This window comes from Cupressus sempervirens, chromosome 2 (genome assembly GCF_028749045.1).
Source record: "Cupressus sempervirens isolate cs-2001-9-10 chromosome 2, ASM2874904v1, whole genome shotgun sequence".
NCBI classification, from domain to species: Eukaryota; Viridiplantae; Streptophyta; class Pinopsida; order Cupressales; family Cupressaceae; genus Cupressus; species Cupressus sempervirens.
In genome coordinates this window covers 782,785,528-782,804,216 of record NC_143119.1, presented here as the reverse complement: position 1 = coordinate 782,804,216, position 18,689 = coordinate 782,785,528, and positions in this window count along the sequence as shown.

Here is an 18,689-nt window from a genome sequence, read left to right as displayed (position 1 = left end):
AACATTGGATTCTTCTCTTTCAGAGGGAAAAAATTACTCTTCTATATTGGTCAAGAGACTTTTAGCTTCTCCAAGAAAGGTTATTCAATTTATTAATATGTCCTCCCATTCCTCCTAGAAATTGAGGTTAGGTTGCACTACTGGGATATGTCCTTCATGAGGCAACACCATTTCTCCTTATGAGTTGTTATGCATGACTCAATGAATTGAGTGCCACAGAGATAATATCTAAATACTTAGTGAAGCCACAAATAGACTTACTAAGACAACTTAGGACATATGAGCTTGATCCCCAGTAGAGTCGCCAAAAACTATTGGTTAACAATTTGTCTTCCTTATCTATTTGGTTTATACCTTGACTCTTAAACTTCTCAATGACTTATGGAGGATAGAGAAGTTAACAATAGAATGGGTCAGTGTAGTAAACATCAAAGACCCCTTAATTGAAAGGTACAACTCCCTTTTACATTCTAGATTTGCAATGAATTATGTTTTTTGGGTTTTGGGGGTATGTTCTTAACCAAAGAGAAGAAGAGGAAAATACAATATTGCTCAATACTTTGAATAGTCTAGGAAATTAAAAAGGGGACAAACACACAACATGCAATCTATTATGACTTAAATGCAATAAATAAAAGCATGCATAACCAACTATGACAACAAGAGAAAAGAGAGAGATGGCTAAATAGGAAGAGATGACATGCATGCATAAATTTTCTATCTCTTAGCTACTCTATTCACCAATTTTTGACATCCTTATGCAACAAATTATAGTAAACACATAAACTATGATGTACAATGGAAAGAACAAAATGATGATTATGCTAAAGAAAGTAAAGCATACAATCATTTGAATGAAAGAAAGAAAACCAAGTTCATTTATATTCATTCAACTCTCAACAATACCACATTCATTCTATCAACTATTCTAAAGCTAAATGAACAACAAAAACTAGAAATGGACTCAGAGTTACACACAGTAGTCCTAGCTACAGGGGTTTGCCCAAAATTAAATTTTTTTGATGTTATTAACTTCTCAAAAAGTTACATATATAGGCATTCTCAAAATGGTCGATTACAGTAGATGATTACTTTACAAAGAATCTCTTAAAAATATAAGCTAAAAATAGAACAAGCTTAAATCATTGTCTATTACAAAGAGTGAGAAAATGCCAAGAGTGGCTAAAAAGAGAGAGAGATGAGGGGAAATAACAGATGTCTAGAAAAGCATCAAAACATCATACCTTCTTAGGAGATATTTCTTTGGCTCTATAAGTTTTCATGGCTTTAGTTACTTTGTCCAACTCTTCAATATCTAGAATGATGATGTTGTCAGCTTGAACCATCTAGTAGTCATGCATCTTAGTCAATTCATCAATTTTGGCAACCCTTGATTGGAATCTCTCTGATTCTCTCCTTATGATTGCATCCACTGCTAAGAGTTCCTAGATCTTTGGCATTTGGAAATTGAGGAGATCTACTACTTCGTCAAAAAATGCCAAGAACTTTGACTTCCTCCTCTCAATATCCATAAGCTTACCATTAGCAGATTTGAAGGACCCTATGTGCAATATCTTCAAATATTGAAATAATTTCTCAATGACCTTCTCCATCGGGTCATGTACATCCTTAAGCTCATTTGAGGACCTCATAGAGATTTTTATAAATAAATCCTAGGATTGTTTCCAGTCAAACAATGACTCCTTGCCTATCTTGAGGATCCCATTGGTAATGGCAGCATTAGTCTTCATGTCAATAAATTCTTGCAGAAGAACCAATTTATCTATCAGCTTGTCTATTGCCTTTTGTATGGTGGTGTGATCAGTGAAACAATGACTCCTTACTTATCTTGAGGATCCCATGGGTAATGGCAACATTAGCCTTCATGTCAATAACTTCTTATGGAAGAACTAATTTCTCTGTCATCTTGTCTACTACCTTTTGTATGGTGGTGTGATGATTTGAAGGTACCTTCCTGAGCTTGTGAGCATCTAACACTAGAATTCTCAAGTTTTTAATTAATGAAGGACCTTGAGCCTTCATTTGGTCTACCCAAGCTTGGTCAAATTGCTTAAATTGTCTTTCTTGTTGTAACTTTAGCAGTAGATTTTGTTCTCCTCTACATTCAAGTCAAACTAAATTGATGAAGTGCTCCCTAGTGCAAACCTTAAGTACTCCATCAATTCTATGTTTGAGGCCTTCATGATTTCCTTCTCTACTCTAAGCTCTTCTAACTTATCTTCAATTTTTTCATTAGTGGACTTCCACATGTTCACCATGGAGTTGTGAACCAAGATGCCAAGATCCACTACTTTGATCTGGAAATCATCTTTGGAAAGCTCATTAAATTTTCCTTCCTTTTGTGGCTCAATAATCTCTACTAGCATATGACTAGTTTCTGAGTGAGTAGCCAATGTAATAGTTGTCTTTTTCTTCTTAGTCTTCTTGGATGGTTGAGAAGAGGTGGCTTGCGTGATCAAGTCCTTTGATGGAGCCACTTCTTCATATCTCCTATTCTTCTTATCAATGGTCTCTTTGATCCATGACTCTATAGAGAGAACATTGATAGCCAACTACAATGCAATAGGATTGAATAGCATCCTCAATATTAGGGAAGTTTTCTTTCTCTGGAAAGCAATAGGAAAGGCAACAACCTTAGTCACTGAGAGGGCTAAGGTATCCCCTTGATGAGATGCATCATATTCTTGGTCATCCATGGGGTTGATGTTGCCATACAAATTGATGACTTGGATAGGGGAAGATGGCTTGGCCATTGATTTGTCTTGTTCTTTCCCTTTGTCCTTGTCTCCCTCCTTCTCCCCGACTTTCCCAATGTCTGAAAGAGAGCCACCTCCATAGGTAGGAGTGATTGGAAATCTCTTCTCTGGAGACTGGTCTCCACCTTGACCAATGGTTTGTAATGGCCCTGCAAATGTTGAAGTAGTAGTTGTGGTGATTACTACTACAGTTGACTAGTAGCTCCAAAAGATACTCCACCTACAGAACTAGTGTTCTCAGTCCTTGACTAGTAGCTCCAAAAGATACTCCACCTACAGAACTAGTGTTCTCGGTCCTCATCTTCCTCACTTGGGTCCAGTCCACCACTTATTTTTTCTTTTGATTATTCCCTACATAATAACCTCCATAGTGTCTATAATAGGACATTCCAGTGGGGTAGACAAAATTGGGGTTCCTTTGATCTTCTCATAGGATGTGGGATGCTTGTAGGCTCCATCATCTGCAAGGTCACAAACATCGACCAAATCATTATATAATTTAATCTCATTAATTAATAGCCATGAAAAAAACTTCTCCTAGGTTTGATATTTGTTGAGACACTCAGCCCAGTGGTCCTCTATATTTGGAACATGCTTGTATGCATATCCCAACTTCAAGTGATCCCTTACAAACTTGACTAGATAATATTAAGGCTTGAGTACCTCATAGTCTATCAATTTTTTGTTACTCTCAAAAATCTTTACTAGATTCTGAGCATCAAATCTGGAAGCACATGAATATAGTCCAACCACTTTAAGGAAGGAAATCCCAACTATATTCTTTACATTAGAACATAAGGTGTTCACTTCAAGGATCTATTGACACAGTTTGACTAGGACCACTTTGTCTTCTAGATACCTTTTAAGTCTCTTAAGAAAGTTGTCGTAAGCTCCTATCTGCAAATAAGAGAAACTCAAAAACTAGATAAATGAGCATCTAAATTGGTTGATGGCTGAAATTTCCTTTGGTGAAAATTGCCTTTCTAGACATCCTTGCAATTCCCAACATAACCTCATTGTCAAGGTATAATTTACAACCACATACTCAAAAATTCTTTGCAATTGCAAATGTGGATAGAAGTTATATAATTTAGTGTTCTCATCATCTTTCTAGATGCTAGGGAGGCTAGGTCATAGGTAGTGAGTAGCCAAGACATAAATTAGATATGAGGACATATAAAATTTCTTAAATCCTCTATCTGAATTCAACCACAAGGCGAACTCATCATAGATAATCTACGCCCAATAAATCCGCATATCCTCAACCCATATAGCTTGCAATAGGAAGAAATTGTACTTGATGAACTCCAAGATCTCCTTTTTTTCATTTAGTTTGAGAAGTAGAGCAATAATATCCACTATCTCTGTTTTCAAATTTTTGTCGAACAAGGTCTTGGCATTTTTCTCTTCTTCGAGGGAGTAGTCTAGAACCATGTCCTCTGCATGGCTTCCCACTTGAGGGTCTTCTTCTCATTGAACATAGATACAAAATATCCTAAATCAACATAATAGTATTTTTTTCATAAGAATGCCAAACACGGACTTCATCAGTGCCTTGTTGATTAAGATGAGGATGGATTGGTTAGGGAACAAAATATGCTTTTTTTTTGGGTTATATCTCTTGATACATTCCCTTACAAGCTCCAATGCATGTACTACCATTGGAAAACTAGTTGCCTCAACTAGTCTACTTTCTTTAATATTTTGAGTGATTGGGTGAATTGGCTAAGAAATTGAGTCTCCTGTGAAGATCACCCAAATCATAGAATTTAAATGATGTATCTATTAGCTCTTTAAATTAACTTTCTAGGCCACTTAATTTATCATAACCAAAAGATCTAATTTTCATTCATTATTATTGCACATGATACAGTTCTCAAAAAATAGCCATTTTAATACACTTGAAGAAATCAATTGCAAGCAATTTTGAAGAAATAGGTTTACAAATTAGAAAGTTGGTGCCACATGAAAAAATAAAGTTTGGCCAACAATTATAATGGCATGATTTGCATTTAATTTTATGAACAATGACTATTTAAACTTTCCATTCAGTTGTAGATAAAAACTTGTATTTTTGGAAGCTCTATTATTTTACTTAAGAGTAAAGTGATAATACTAAAAATCACTTAACAATAAAAGTTTTTAAGTTCCATGGGGTAGAAAGAGAAACTTAGCTTTTATGCAAACCCATTTTCCTTCTTTTTAAAGTTGTAGCATGAGGAGTAATCCTTTGTTATCTTATGCACCTCATTCTTTCACTTTCCACCTTAAGCATTTAATATTGCCTTTCCTTTATATCAGGATCCAATTCTCACCACTAACTTTTCTAGAATTATCCTTTGAGCATCTTTGAAGAATGTTTATACTTTGAAGTTGCTTGTGTTTCTATTCCCAAAGCCTTTAGACTAGAAACCTTTTTCATTATGTTGGGATGGAAAACCCCTTTCTTAGCGATACTTCCTAGAATGGAGTATAGCTAACAACACTTTACTTGTATCCTTAATCTAATAGCCTCAAAGCAAGATCTCAAGCATGCTTTTCTAATGAAGAGCTCACAATAGTTCATTCAAAATCATAACATTACTAATTACATGTAAAGCCCTAGATATCATACAAATAAGTGTGGCGTTGGTAGTAGAAAAAAATGCCTTCGCTTCCATTAGTGTGCAACAGAAAACCCATAGATCTTCTCTTCCTTGTAAAAGTAGAATTTACCTCTTTAACCTGAATGGGATTCTTCCTAACCTAGATTTATGGCTTCATGGGTCTTTCCATAATGCCATAATTGTATACATAGCTTCTATATTACTTTCATGGCTCCCTGTTTTCAGTTACACACTTGATTAAGTTCACTAATTTAGGAAAACCAGTTCGATTGCTCAGATACCATAGGAAAAAGAATGCTAAGGAAATATAACAGATTGTGAAACATGAATAATTTACTTCTCATCAAGAAGACCTCATAACACATTCCAACCATTCCTAGATCACCTAGACCCCCCAAAACCTGAAAAACATAATTAATTTCAAATCTAGCTTGTAAAATGGAGTTGTACCTTTCACTTTAGGGTTCTTTGATAAATTACCACATTGACCCATTCTATTGTTAACTTCTTTGTTCTCCATAACCCATTGGGTATTGTAAGATTCAAGGTATACAACAAAAACATAAGGAAGAAAAAATGTTAACCAACATGTGTAACCCACTTCCCTTGTTGAGAAAATTGACCATCTTTCACCATGTGATACGAGTAAATAGTCTGGTTCTTTAAGTTCTTTGTAGACTTCTCCACAACTTGATCAGTTTGGAGTGGAGTAACCACTTCTGGTTTAATTATGTATGGTTGATCTACTTAGCAACACTTGAAATATCTAGTAATGGATAAAAATAAGGCTTCAAAAGTTCAACATTGAAAACTGGGTGAATACCTAAGAAAGGTGGCAAATTAAGTTCAAATGCATTTTCACCAACTTGTTTGATAATCTTGTATTGAGCATAATGAAGGGGATGAATATTTTTGTGAGGTCCCTGCAATATCTCCTTCTAAAAATGAAACCATACCTAATCCCCAATCTTAAAATTACGAGGAGTTTGATGCTCATCATGCCTCTATTTATACTTCTTAGTGGTATGCTCCAAAATCTCTTGAACCGTTTGTTGCAAATGGTGAATTCTATCAATGAACTTCATTAATTTTTCCTTATCTTTATCCAAGGATGGGGTCAAATCATGTTGCATAACTAGGATAGAAATATTTATTGGTGCCAATGGTTAATATCCAAGACAAACTTCAAAGGGGCTATGACCAATTGAACTGTGAATTTCCCTGATGTTTTCAGTGATACATAAGTAATATTTGAATGATTATGTGATTGACAACCTCAGTTTGACCATATGTTTGAGGATGGAATGCAATGGACTTTGTTAGTTTTGTGTCCATCATTGCTGACAATGAAGACCAAAATCTACTTAGAAACCAACTATCCTTGTCTGAAATAATACTACTTGGTAGCCCAAAATAAACCCAAACATGCTCAAAGAAGAGCTTTGTAGTGTCTTCTACATAAATTTCCTTTCTACAGGTTACCAAGATTTCCATTTTTGAAAATCTATCTACAACAACATTTACACAATTATGTTTGTGTCTAGTGGTAGGAAGGCCATACATGAAATCCATAGAAATAGAATACCAAGGCTTCTCTAGAATGGGAAGTGGTAGATATAAACCATACTTATGATTTTTAGACTTTGCAATGACACATGTTCTACAAGCTTGAATGTATGCAATCACATCATTTTTGGCCAATAAAACTATCTTTGAAGTATAGCAATAGTTTTACCTATTCAAAAATATCCTACAACTTTTTTATAGTGAGCTTCCCATATTAATTTCTTGTGTTTTGCCTCAAGTGCATAGATTTGGCCAATGTGGAAAAGCATTCCATCTTACAAAAAAACATTATTCACATGTTTACCTTATACAAGCTAAGTATATAAATCAGAAAATTAATTATCATGTTCATACAAGTGAGTGCAATATTCTATTTCATGCCCACATGATTCTAACACCATACTCACTCCTACAATTAGGGGCTTGCTCAAGCAATTTGCTACCTTATTTTCATTTTCTTTTTTTATGGTAAATGTTGAGATGAAATTTTTGAAGATAGGATGACCACCTTTGATGTCTATTATATAGCAATTTTCCTTGTGTTTGCAAAAATTAAAGGGATTTGTGATCTGTATGGATAATAGTTTCATTTCATAGAATATAATGATTTCATTGTTTGCTAGCTTGAAAGATGGCGTATGATTCCTTATTATAGGTAGGATACCTACGTACTATATCAGGGAATGTTTCACTATTGTAGGAAATTGAATGTCCATGTTGCATTAGGACTACTGCTAGTGCATATTAGAATGCATCGGTTTGTATTTCAAATGACTGTTGTAAATCAGGAATAGATAAAATTAGTAAATAACATAACCTTTGTTTTAACTCTTCAAATTCTTGTTGATGAGAACCTATCCATTTGAATTTATCTTGCATTCCTCCTCGTAGTGACTAATTTAGAGGTCAAGAAAAATGTGAAAAACCAAGCATCAATCTGTGATAGAAGCTACGCAACTAAGTGAGATTCCTTGGAGAATGACTATTTTTTATTACTTGTATCTTTTTAGGATCAACATGAACACCCTCACTATCAATAACATAACCCAAATATTTAATAATTTGCATACCAAAAGAGAATTTTTTCTTGTTAGCATAGAGTCCATGGTCTTACAACACAAAAAATACTTGTTCCACATGTTGCAGATGCTCTTCCCAAGATTTGCTAAAAAAGGGAATGTCATCTAGATACACCACTACAAGATAACTAGTAAATGGACTTAGTACAACATTCTTCATCCTCATAAATGTGGCTAGAGAATTTGTGAGGCCAAAAGGATTTAAATAATCCCTCCTTAGATTTAAAAGCGGTCTTCCATACATCTGTTGGATCAATTGGCACTTGATGGTACCCAAATTTTAAATCAATTTTAGTGAAGAAATTTTCCACTCTAATATGGTCCAAAAAATCATCTATACAAGGGATTGGATTTTTTTATAACAATGATCTTATTCAATGCTCTATACTCAATACAAAGTCTCCATGTTCCATCCTTTTTTTTTGCAAGTACAATTGGGCCTCAAGGAGATGCACTTGGGTTAATGTGCCCCTTCTAAATTAGTTCTTGTATTTTCATTTTGATATTATCATTTTCTAACACAGATCTCCTATATAATGGATTATTGGGTAATGGTGTCCCTAGAATCAAATTGATAGAATGTCTAACTTGGTAGTGCGAGGGTGCTCCTACTAGTAACTCAAACACATTTTGATATTTTGTAAAAAATTGTTCCATTGACCTTAGTTGTTTTGTTGTAATGGACATGGTGGTATGAGAATTATATAAAATTGTTTTCTCTTCATCAAAATGAATCATTAATGACACAAATTTACTAGTTTGGCCAAGCAATCTCCTACATTGTTTTGCACTAATCAAAGATGTAGAGTGATCAGGACTTAACTATGGTATTCGATAGTTTTGTTCATTCAATTTGATTATCACACTTCTTGGACTAGATTCTTACACCCCATGGCACTGATATATGTATGATTGTCCCAATAAAATATCAAACACATCAAGAGGAGCTACATCACAGATCATGTCATCTTTGAATGGTTTTATGTAATATGAAAGAAAACATTTCTTGTTTACTTGAATGTCTTCCCCTTGGCTTACCCATACATAGAATATGGTTGTGGGTATCGTGTTGTCTTCATATTTAGTCTTTTTACACTCCCAATAGATATCAAATTCTTTTGGTTACCATTGTCAACAATAAAATGCAAAGCTTTTCCTCCTACCCACATTTGTGAATGAAATAATCTCTCTTCATCATCTTGAGAAAATACCTTTACAATGGCCACTGTGGCATATGGGTAAGCCTCAATGATTTGTTCATCTTCTTTTTATTTTCCAAAATATATCACCTCATGTTCAATATTTTCTTCATGAATTTCCATCATTAGATTCTTTATAGTTTTGTAATCTTTGTTGTTATGATAGAGAATTTTGTGGACTTCACACCCCATGTCTTCTTTGCTTGTGAATTTGGAAATGGATCCTTGGCTATTTGTTTCCCTATAGGTTTATTACCTTCACCTTTCCATTTGTTGTTCATTTGGTTTTCCCTTCTCTCTTTTTGTTTGAACTTCTCCTCAATTTCTGATGCATATTTGAAAGCACTAGACAATATCTCTATATTCAAGAAATCCATTTCAGTCTAGATATATCTATGAAGACCACTCTTATACTTAAAAATACAATGTTTTTATGAATCTTTGATACCAAGCTTTACAAAGAGAGAATGAAATCTATTAGTATACTCCTGAAGTGATTGATCTTTCTTCTGTTAGAGTAATTTCTATTGGATATACTTTTGTTCACAGGTATCTTCAAGGTAATATTCTTGTTTTATGTGTTCCACAAAATCTTCCCATGTGGGTGTGCTATCTAGTAATATAGAAAATCCAAGTTCATCTTGGGCTACTTGGGCTTCTTTAGTTTTTGCATAAACTTTCCATGCCAACTTCACATGATTCTCATCTTTGACGAGGGCAAAGGTGATTTTTTCAATATTTGAAAAATTATTAACACAAAAGTACCTCTCCAATTTTGACAACCAATCATCATAAATGTCTGAATCCATTTTCCCTTGAAAAGTTGGGATATCAAAATTTACCTATACTTTAAATGGGGTTTTCCCACAAAATGTTAAATTCCTTGGATTGGCATGTCACTCTTGCTTTTCCAACATTGGTGAAAATTGCTTCATTATTTCTTCCCATTATTTATTCAATGCATCTTTCACTATTTTTTTGAAGGATTCTTCCATCTCATCAGCCTATTGTTTTTCCATATGTGATAGTGCGTCTCTCAAAGGAAGATAATTTGAAAGATCTCTTGTACCCAATCCCAACCATTGATAAGTTGACCACATACAATAGGACATACATGAGCTAACAAGCTCTGATACCACTAATCCAAATTATGATTCCAAATTACAATACCTAGTGTTATACCTGCGGTATTGTTAATTCTAATGCAAATAGAACAATGTTAGTACAATAGATTATGCAAGGAAAAAGTAGTTCATTTCACTCAAAACTCAATTTTATACAATTTTTGATGAATCTGGAGGACCACCAACATCCCTTCAAAAAGAAATGAACAATTCACATAATGTTTATTACATAATGAAATATTAAAACTATGAAAACTATTCCAAATTTTATGTCTACTTGTAGAATTCATAACTTTCAGCCTCCCTTGGATCATCATAGACCCTTCTTTCACCACATAGTACAAGTAAATGTTTTAAGTGATACATACACAATATTTGAATGATCATGTGATTGATGACCTTAGTTTGACCATTTGTTTAAGGATGGAATGTAGTGGACTTTGTTAGTTTTATGTCCATCATTTCCCACAATGATGACCAAAATATACTGACACTTCTTGGTAGCCCAAAATGAACCCAAACATGCTCAAAGAGGAGCTTTGTAGTGTCATTTGTAGAAATTGCCTTTCTATAGGCTACCAAAATTTCCATTTTTGAAAATCTACTTACAACAACTTATACAAAATCATGCCCATGTCTAGTGTTAGGAAGGCCATACATGAAATGCATAGAAATTGAATGCCAAGGCTTCTCTAGAATGGGAAGTGGTAGATATAAACCATACTTATGATTTGCAGGCTTTACAATTGCACATGATGTACATGCTTGATTGTATGCAATCACATCATTTTTCATTTTTGGCCAGTAAAAATATCTTTGAAGTATTGCAGTAGTTTTACCTATTCCAAAATATCCTACAACCTTGTTGTAGTGAGCTTCCCATATTAATTCCTTGTGTTCTACCTTAGGTACATAGATTTGGCCAATGTGGCAAGGCATTCCATCTTGCAAATAAAAACCATTCACATGTTTACCTTCTACAAGTTGAGAATATACATCAGAAAATTCATTATCATGTTCATACAAGTGAGTCCAATATTCTATTTCATGCCCACATGATTCTAACACCATACTTACTCCTATAATTAAGGGCTTGCTCAAGCAATCTACGACTTTATTGGAGCTTCCATTTTTATGGTGAATGTTGAGATAAAATTGTTGAAGATAGGCTAACCACCTTTGATGTCTATCATTCTGCAATTTTCCTTGTGTTTGCAAAAATTGAAGGGGTTTATGAACTTTATGGATAATAGTTTCCTTCCTAGAATATAATGCTTCCATTGTTTACAAGCTTGAACAATTGCATATAATTCCTTATTGTAGGTGGGATACCTACATACTATATCAGAGAATGTTTCATTATAGTAGGCAATTAGAAGTCCATGTTGCATGAGGGCTATTCCTAGTGCATATTCTGATGCATCATTTTTTATTTCAAATGACTGTTGTAAATAAAGAAGAGATAAAACTGGTGCAAAACATAACCTCTATTTTAACTCCTTGAATGCTTGTTGATGAGAACCTTTCAATTTGAATTTTTCTTTCTTTCCTTCATGTAGTGACTGATTTAGAGGCCAAGATAAATGTGAGATTCCTTTGCATACTAAAAGAGTATATTTTAGGATCAACATTAATACCCTCACTATCAATAACATAGCCCAAATATTTAATACTCTACATACTAAAAGAGAATTTTTCCTTGTTAGCATAGAATCCATGGTCTTGCAAGGCAAAAAAAATGCTTGTTCCACATGTTGTAGATGCTCTTCCCAAGTTTTTCTATAAATGAGAATGTCATATAGATACACCACTAGAAGAAAACTAGTGAATGACCTGAGTACATCATTCATCATCCTCATTAATGGAGATGGAGAATTTTTGAGGCCAAAAGGATTCAAATAATCCCTCCTTAGATTTAAACCCAGTCTTCCATACATCTATTGGATCAATTGGCACTTGATGGTACCCAGATTTTAAATCAATTTTAGTGAAGAATTTTTCCCCTCTAAGTTGGTCCAACAAATCATCTATTCAGGGGATTGGATATCTTTTTTTAATAGTGATCTTATTCAATTCTCTATAGTCAATACAAAATCTCCATGTTCCATCCTTTTTCTTTGCAAGTACAATTGGGCTACCACAAGGAGATGCACTTGGGCTAATGTGCCCCTTCTAAATCAGTTCTTGTATTTTCCTTTTTATATCATCATTTTCTAACATTGATCTCCTATATATTGGCTTGTTAGGTAATAGTGTCCCTCGAATCAAATCGATAGAATGTCTAATTTGGCAGTGCAAGGATACTCATACTAGTAACTCAAACACATTTTGGTATTTTGTCAAAATTTGTTCCATTAACCTTAGTTGTTTTGTTGTGATGGACATAATGGTATGAGATGTTAGGATAAACCATAGACAGGAATAAAAATTACATGCAAATATAAACAATATCAAGAAATAATAAATTGTACAAAAGAGAACACCAGACACCAAGATTTAGCAGGGTTCACCCAATCCCTAGGCTACATCCACCAAACATCAAGTCCAATATTATTACAATCCAATGATTACAACCTAATTGCAATCTGTAATCCCTAACAAATCAATACTGTTGCAAGAAGCAATTTTCGTATCACACCTTATGAAAGATACCTACCCCTAAGCCCTTTTATACAAGTATTTTTTCTACTTTAGGTTTATAATTAATTACAACATGTTGGCCCAAAATTATTGATAAAATAGGGCCAATTTTTTTAAAAAATAATTATGAAGTATGTACAGTATTTTCCTAATAAGTCGCTAGAAACTAATGATCTCCCACTTGGGGACTAATCAGGCTCCACACTAAAAAAAAATATCCCACTTGGAGACTGAGCCTTTAGCAATATTTCTACCACATAGGGCTCCCACTAGATCAAACCTACCCAGGACTTAACTGTTCTTTCATTCTATTTAGTCTAGAAGACCAACTGAAGCTAAAGAAGAATTTAACTTCTCCCTTTTCACTACCTCTATAAACATATCCATTATATTGTCATCTATATGTATCTTGTCCAACTTTAATTTTCCATCATCCAAAACTGGTTGAATGAAATTGTACCACAAATGCATGTGTTTTTTCTTTGAATGTAGTGCAGTATTCTTTACAAACACTTTTACCATTTGTAAAAAAATAATTATCCTTCTGAGGGTGTCTCAATTCATCCAAGAAGAATTGAAGCCATATCATCTTCTTGGTTGCCTCTATAGCAGCAACATACTCTACCTCAGTAGTGGATAAAGCATTAACCTTTTGCAATCGAGAGACCCATCTCATTGTTGCCCGACCAACAGTAAATACATAACATATAGTACTTCACTTGGTATCAATATCCCCTGCCAAATTTGAGTCAACATAGCCCTATAAATTAGTAGTAGAGACTCCAAAATGTTAAAAAAACTAGATGTTCCTCTCAAATATATGAGAATCCATTTAACTGCATTCCAATGCTCAAGCCTGGATGACTCATATACCAGCTCGTGACTCTCATTGCATGTATAATATTTGGCCTAGTACATACCATAGCATACATTAAGCTTCCTATAGTTGAAGCATAAGGTACCTTGGGCATCTTATTCTCCTCTTCTTGTGTCTTTGCAAACATCTCCTTATCAATTTCAAATGACCAGGTAAAGGTGTGTTGACATCTTTAGCATTCTCCATAGAGAAATGTTGCAATACCTTTGCAATATAATCAGCCAAAGATAATGTTGATTTCCTATTCTTCCTATCTCTACAAATCTTCATACCAATCATTTTTTTTCTACCCCAAAATCCTTCATAGCAAATGAATGTGTTAACTGGTGTTTCAACCCCTTAATGTGATCCATGTTAGACCCAAATACAAACATATCATCAACACATAAACATAAAATAATGTAGCTATCATCATCCTACCTCTTAGAGTAAACATAATGATCTAAATGACACCTATTGTATCCATGCTCATGCATAAAATTGTCAAATTTTAGATACCATTGCCGATGTTCTTGCTTCAAGCCATATAAACTTTTCTTCATTTGCACACTAAGTTCTCCTTACCTTTGACCTTAAATCCCTATGGTTGTGTCATATATATCTCTTCATCCAAATCACCATAAAGGAAGGCTTTTTTAACATCAAGTTGCTCCAAATGTAAATCTTTAGTAGCCATAATACTTAAAATAGTGTGAATAGAAGTCATTTTTACAACAAGAGAAAATATCTCATCAAAATCAATGCCCTTATGTGCAAATCCTTTTACAACTAACTTGGCTTTAAATATTTTCTTACCTCCATCCTCTTCTTTCAACCTGTAAACTCATTTATTATGTAGAGCTCATTTACCTACAGGAAACTTGCATAAATCCCAAGTCCTAATTTTTAGCAAGGAGTCTATTTCATTTGCCATTGCAAACTCCCACTAAATCTTAGTATCCACTTGGACAATTTCATCATAACATTCAGGTTCACTAGCATCAATAAGCAAAATAGAATACAAAGAGGGATAAAATCTTTTTGGATGTCTACTTAGCCTTGTTGAACATCTAACATTCATTGGTGTGTGTGGTATTTGTTGTTGCGGTTGTTGTAGATCATGAAGAATTACTAGAACATCATCTTTTGAAGTATCATCCAACACTACATAATCATCTTCTTTCTTCTCATGTTGCTACAATAGATCTTTGTACAACACTTTCTCATTGAATATGACATCCTTGCTTCTTGTGATTTTATGATTTTCAAAATCCCAAAGCCTATAACCAAATTTATCAATGCCATTTCCAACAAATACACATTTCTTTGGCTTAGCTTCCACCTTGGTTCTATTTTCAAAATCTATATGAGAAAATGCTTCACAACTAAAGGTTTTGAAAAAAGAGTAACTCACCTTCTTACCAATCCATACTTCCTCTGGAATACCATAGCTCAAAGGAGTAGAGTGACCTCTATTAATCTATTATATATTAGTATTGATAGCTTCTACCCATATGTTTAAGGAAAATCATACATGGAACCTCATGCTCCTTGCATGCTCCATTATACTCTTGTACATGCATTCAACCACTCCATTTTCCTGTGGATTCCTTCGAATAATTTTTTGTTGACAAATGCTATTAGTGGATCAATAATATTAAAATTCATGATTGTAATACTCACCACAATTATCATATCTAAGACATTTTAATTTCTTACCAGTCTCATTTTCAACTAAGCATTTCTGTTTCTTAAAAGTTTGAAATATATTAGATTTTTGTCTAAGGAAATAAACCCATACTTTTCTAGTTGCATCATCAATAAATGTAACATAATAATGAGAGCCACCAATGGAGGATACCTAAGCTGGTCTCCATACATGTATATGCATAAGTTTTAAACTCTCACTTTTCTTTCATTCCCACTCTTCACAAAACTCACTCTCTTTTGTTTTCCATACACACAACTTTCACAAAAATCCATATTAACACATTTTAGACTTGGTAAAATTTCTTTGAATGAAGTAATTTCATACCTTTCTCACTCATGTGCCCAAGTCTTGTGCGATAACATTGTATCAGAATCTACAACTGTAACAATTGTTGCAGAACAATCATTTTTCTTTGAAATAATCAAAGTAGAAGGAACAATATGACTTGTACAAAGATATAAGGTGTCTACTTTCAAAAATTTTTCTACTACAAGGGAACCTTTTGAAACCTTCCAATTTTATCATTAAAAGTAAATACAGAACCCTCATCACCGAGTTTCCTTACTGAAATTAAATTCCTACTCAACCTTGGAACATGTCTTACCTCATGTAGTAGCCAATGGTTCCCATTTTTCAATGTAATCTTAACCTTTCCCTTTCCAACAATCTGATAGGGTTCACTATCCCCCAAATAAACAAGCCCAAAATCCCCTTGGACATAATCAATAAAATAACCTCTATGAGGTGTGGCATGAAATAAATCCCCATAATCTAAAACCCATGAATCATCAACACTTTCTAAAGAAAGAAGCAAAGAATCCTTTTCAAATTTTTTACTTACCACATTTGCCTCCTTGTTCCCTTTTGGCTTATATCCTTCATTGTTCTTTTGATTCCAAAAATCTTTCTTATTATGCTCTAGTTTACCACAATACCAACAATCTCTTGGTCCTCTAGATTGAGACTTCTTTCCCTTTGACTTTCCTCTTAATTTCTCACAATTTCCAGAATTATTTCCTCTCTCAGTCATTCTACCTCTGCTTTGTGCATTCAAAGAAATTCCTAATATAGATCCACCTTAGGTTTTGCTATGATTTTCCTGACTCAGAATAGCACCAATCACATCATCAAATTTTAGGGTATTAGATCTAGAAAAAAAATTACTCACAACCATTACCAAGCCATTCCATCTTTCAAAAAAAGAACAAAATCAAGAGAGCCCTAATTTCTTTATCAAAATTAATATCCATAGAAGATAACTAACTAGTAATATATTAAAATCATTTAAATGACCCACAACAGATGCACCTTCTACCATCTTCAAATTAAATAAATGCTTAATGAGAAATACCTTATTTGAAGCAGAGGGCTTTTCATACAATTTCACTAGGGTTTGCATCAACTCTTCCATCGTCTTCACTTTTGTAATGTTAAAAGTCACTGATGGTGCCAAGCATAATTGAATTCTTCCAAGTTCCTTTCTATCTAAAATCTCTCAATCCTCATCTGTCATAGTTCCTTGTTTCTTGGCTTTTCCTTCCAATGACTTCCATAAATCCTTTTGATAAAGATAGTCCTCCATTTGCACTTTCCATAACTGAAAGTTCTTCCCATTAAACTTGTCAACTTTCATCTTAGCCTCATCTCCCATCACTCCCACTCAACCATGAGACTTTCCTACAAAGGATAATTAAAAAAAAACCTCGCTCTGATACCACTTGTTGAGATAAACCATAGACACAAATAACAATATCAAAAATTAATAAATCACACAGAACAGAACACAAGACACCAAGATTTAATATGGTTCATCCCTAGGCTACATCCACCTAGGCTTTTCCTTCCAATGACTTCCATAAATCCTTTTGATAAAGATAGTCCTCCATTTGCACTTTCCATAACTAAAATTTCTTCCCATTAAACTTGTCAACTTTCATCTTAGCCTCATCTCCCATCACTCCCACTCAACCATGAGACTTTCCTACAAAGGATAATTTAAAAACAACCTCGCTCTGATACCACTTGTTAGGATAAACCATAGACACAAATAACAATATCAAAAATTAATAAATCACACAGAAGAGAACACAAGACACCAAGATTTAATGTGGTTCATCCCTAGGCTACATCCACCAAACAACAAGTCCAATATTATTATGATCCAGTGATTACAACCTCGTTATAATCTATAATACCTTACAACTCAATACCACCACAAGAAGAAATTTTCACATCACACCTTATAAAAGATACCTAACCCTAAGATCTTTTATACAAGTATTTTTTCCACTTTAGGGTTATAATTAATTACAACATGTTGGCCCAAAATTCTTAATAAAATAAGGCCGACTTATTTTTGGAATTATGAAGTATGCACAATACTTCCCTAATTAGTCACCAAAAACTAACAAGAGAATTATATACCCTTATTTTCTCTTCCTCAGAATGAATCATTAATAACACAAATGTACCAGTTTGTCCAATCAATCTCCTACATTATTTTGTACTAATCAAAGATGTAGAGTGAGTAGGACTTACCCTTGGTATTTGATACGTTTGTTCATTCAATTTGATTATCACACTTCTTGGCCTAGATTCATACACCCCATGACATTGATACATGTATGGTTGTCCCAATACAAAATCACACACATCAAGAGGAGCTACATCATAGATCACCTCATCTTTGAAAGGTTTTATGGAATATAAGAGATGAAATTGCTTGTTTACTTGAATGTCTCACCCTTGGCTTACCCATCCCATAGAATATGGTTGTGGGTGTGGTGTTGTCTTTAAATTTAGTCTTTTTACACTCACAATATATATCAAATTCTTTTGGCTACCATTGTCAATAATAAAATCCAAATCTTTTCCTCCTCCCCACATCTGTGAATGAAATAATCTCTCCTCATCATCTCGAGAAAACACCTTTATAGTGGCCACTGTGGCATATGGGTCAACTTCAATGGTTAGTTCATCTTCCTTTTATTTTCCAAAATTTATCACCTCATGTTCAATAGTTTCTTCATGGGTTTCCATCATTAGATTCTTTATAGTTCTACAAACTTTGGTGTTATGAGAGGGAATTTTATGGACTTCACACCACATACTTGATTCTTGGCCTATTTTCT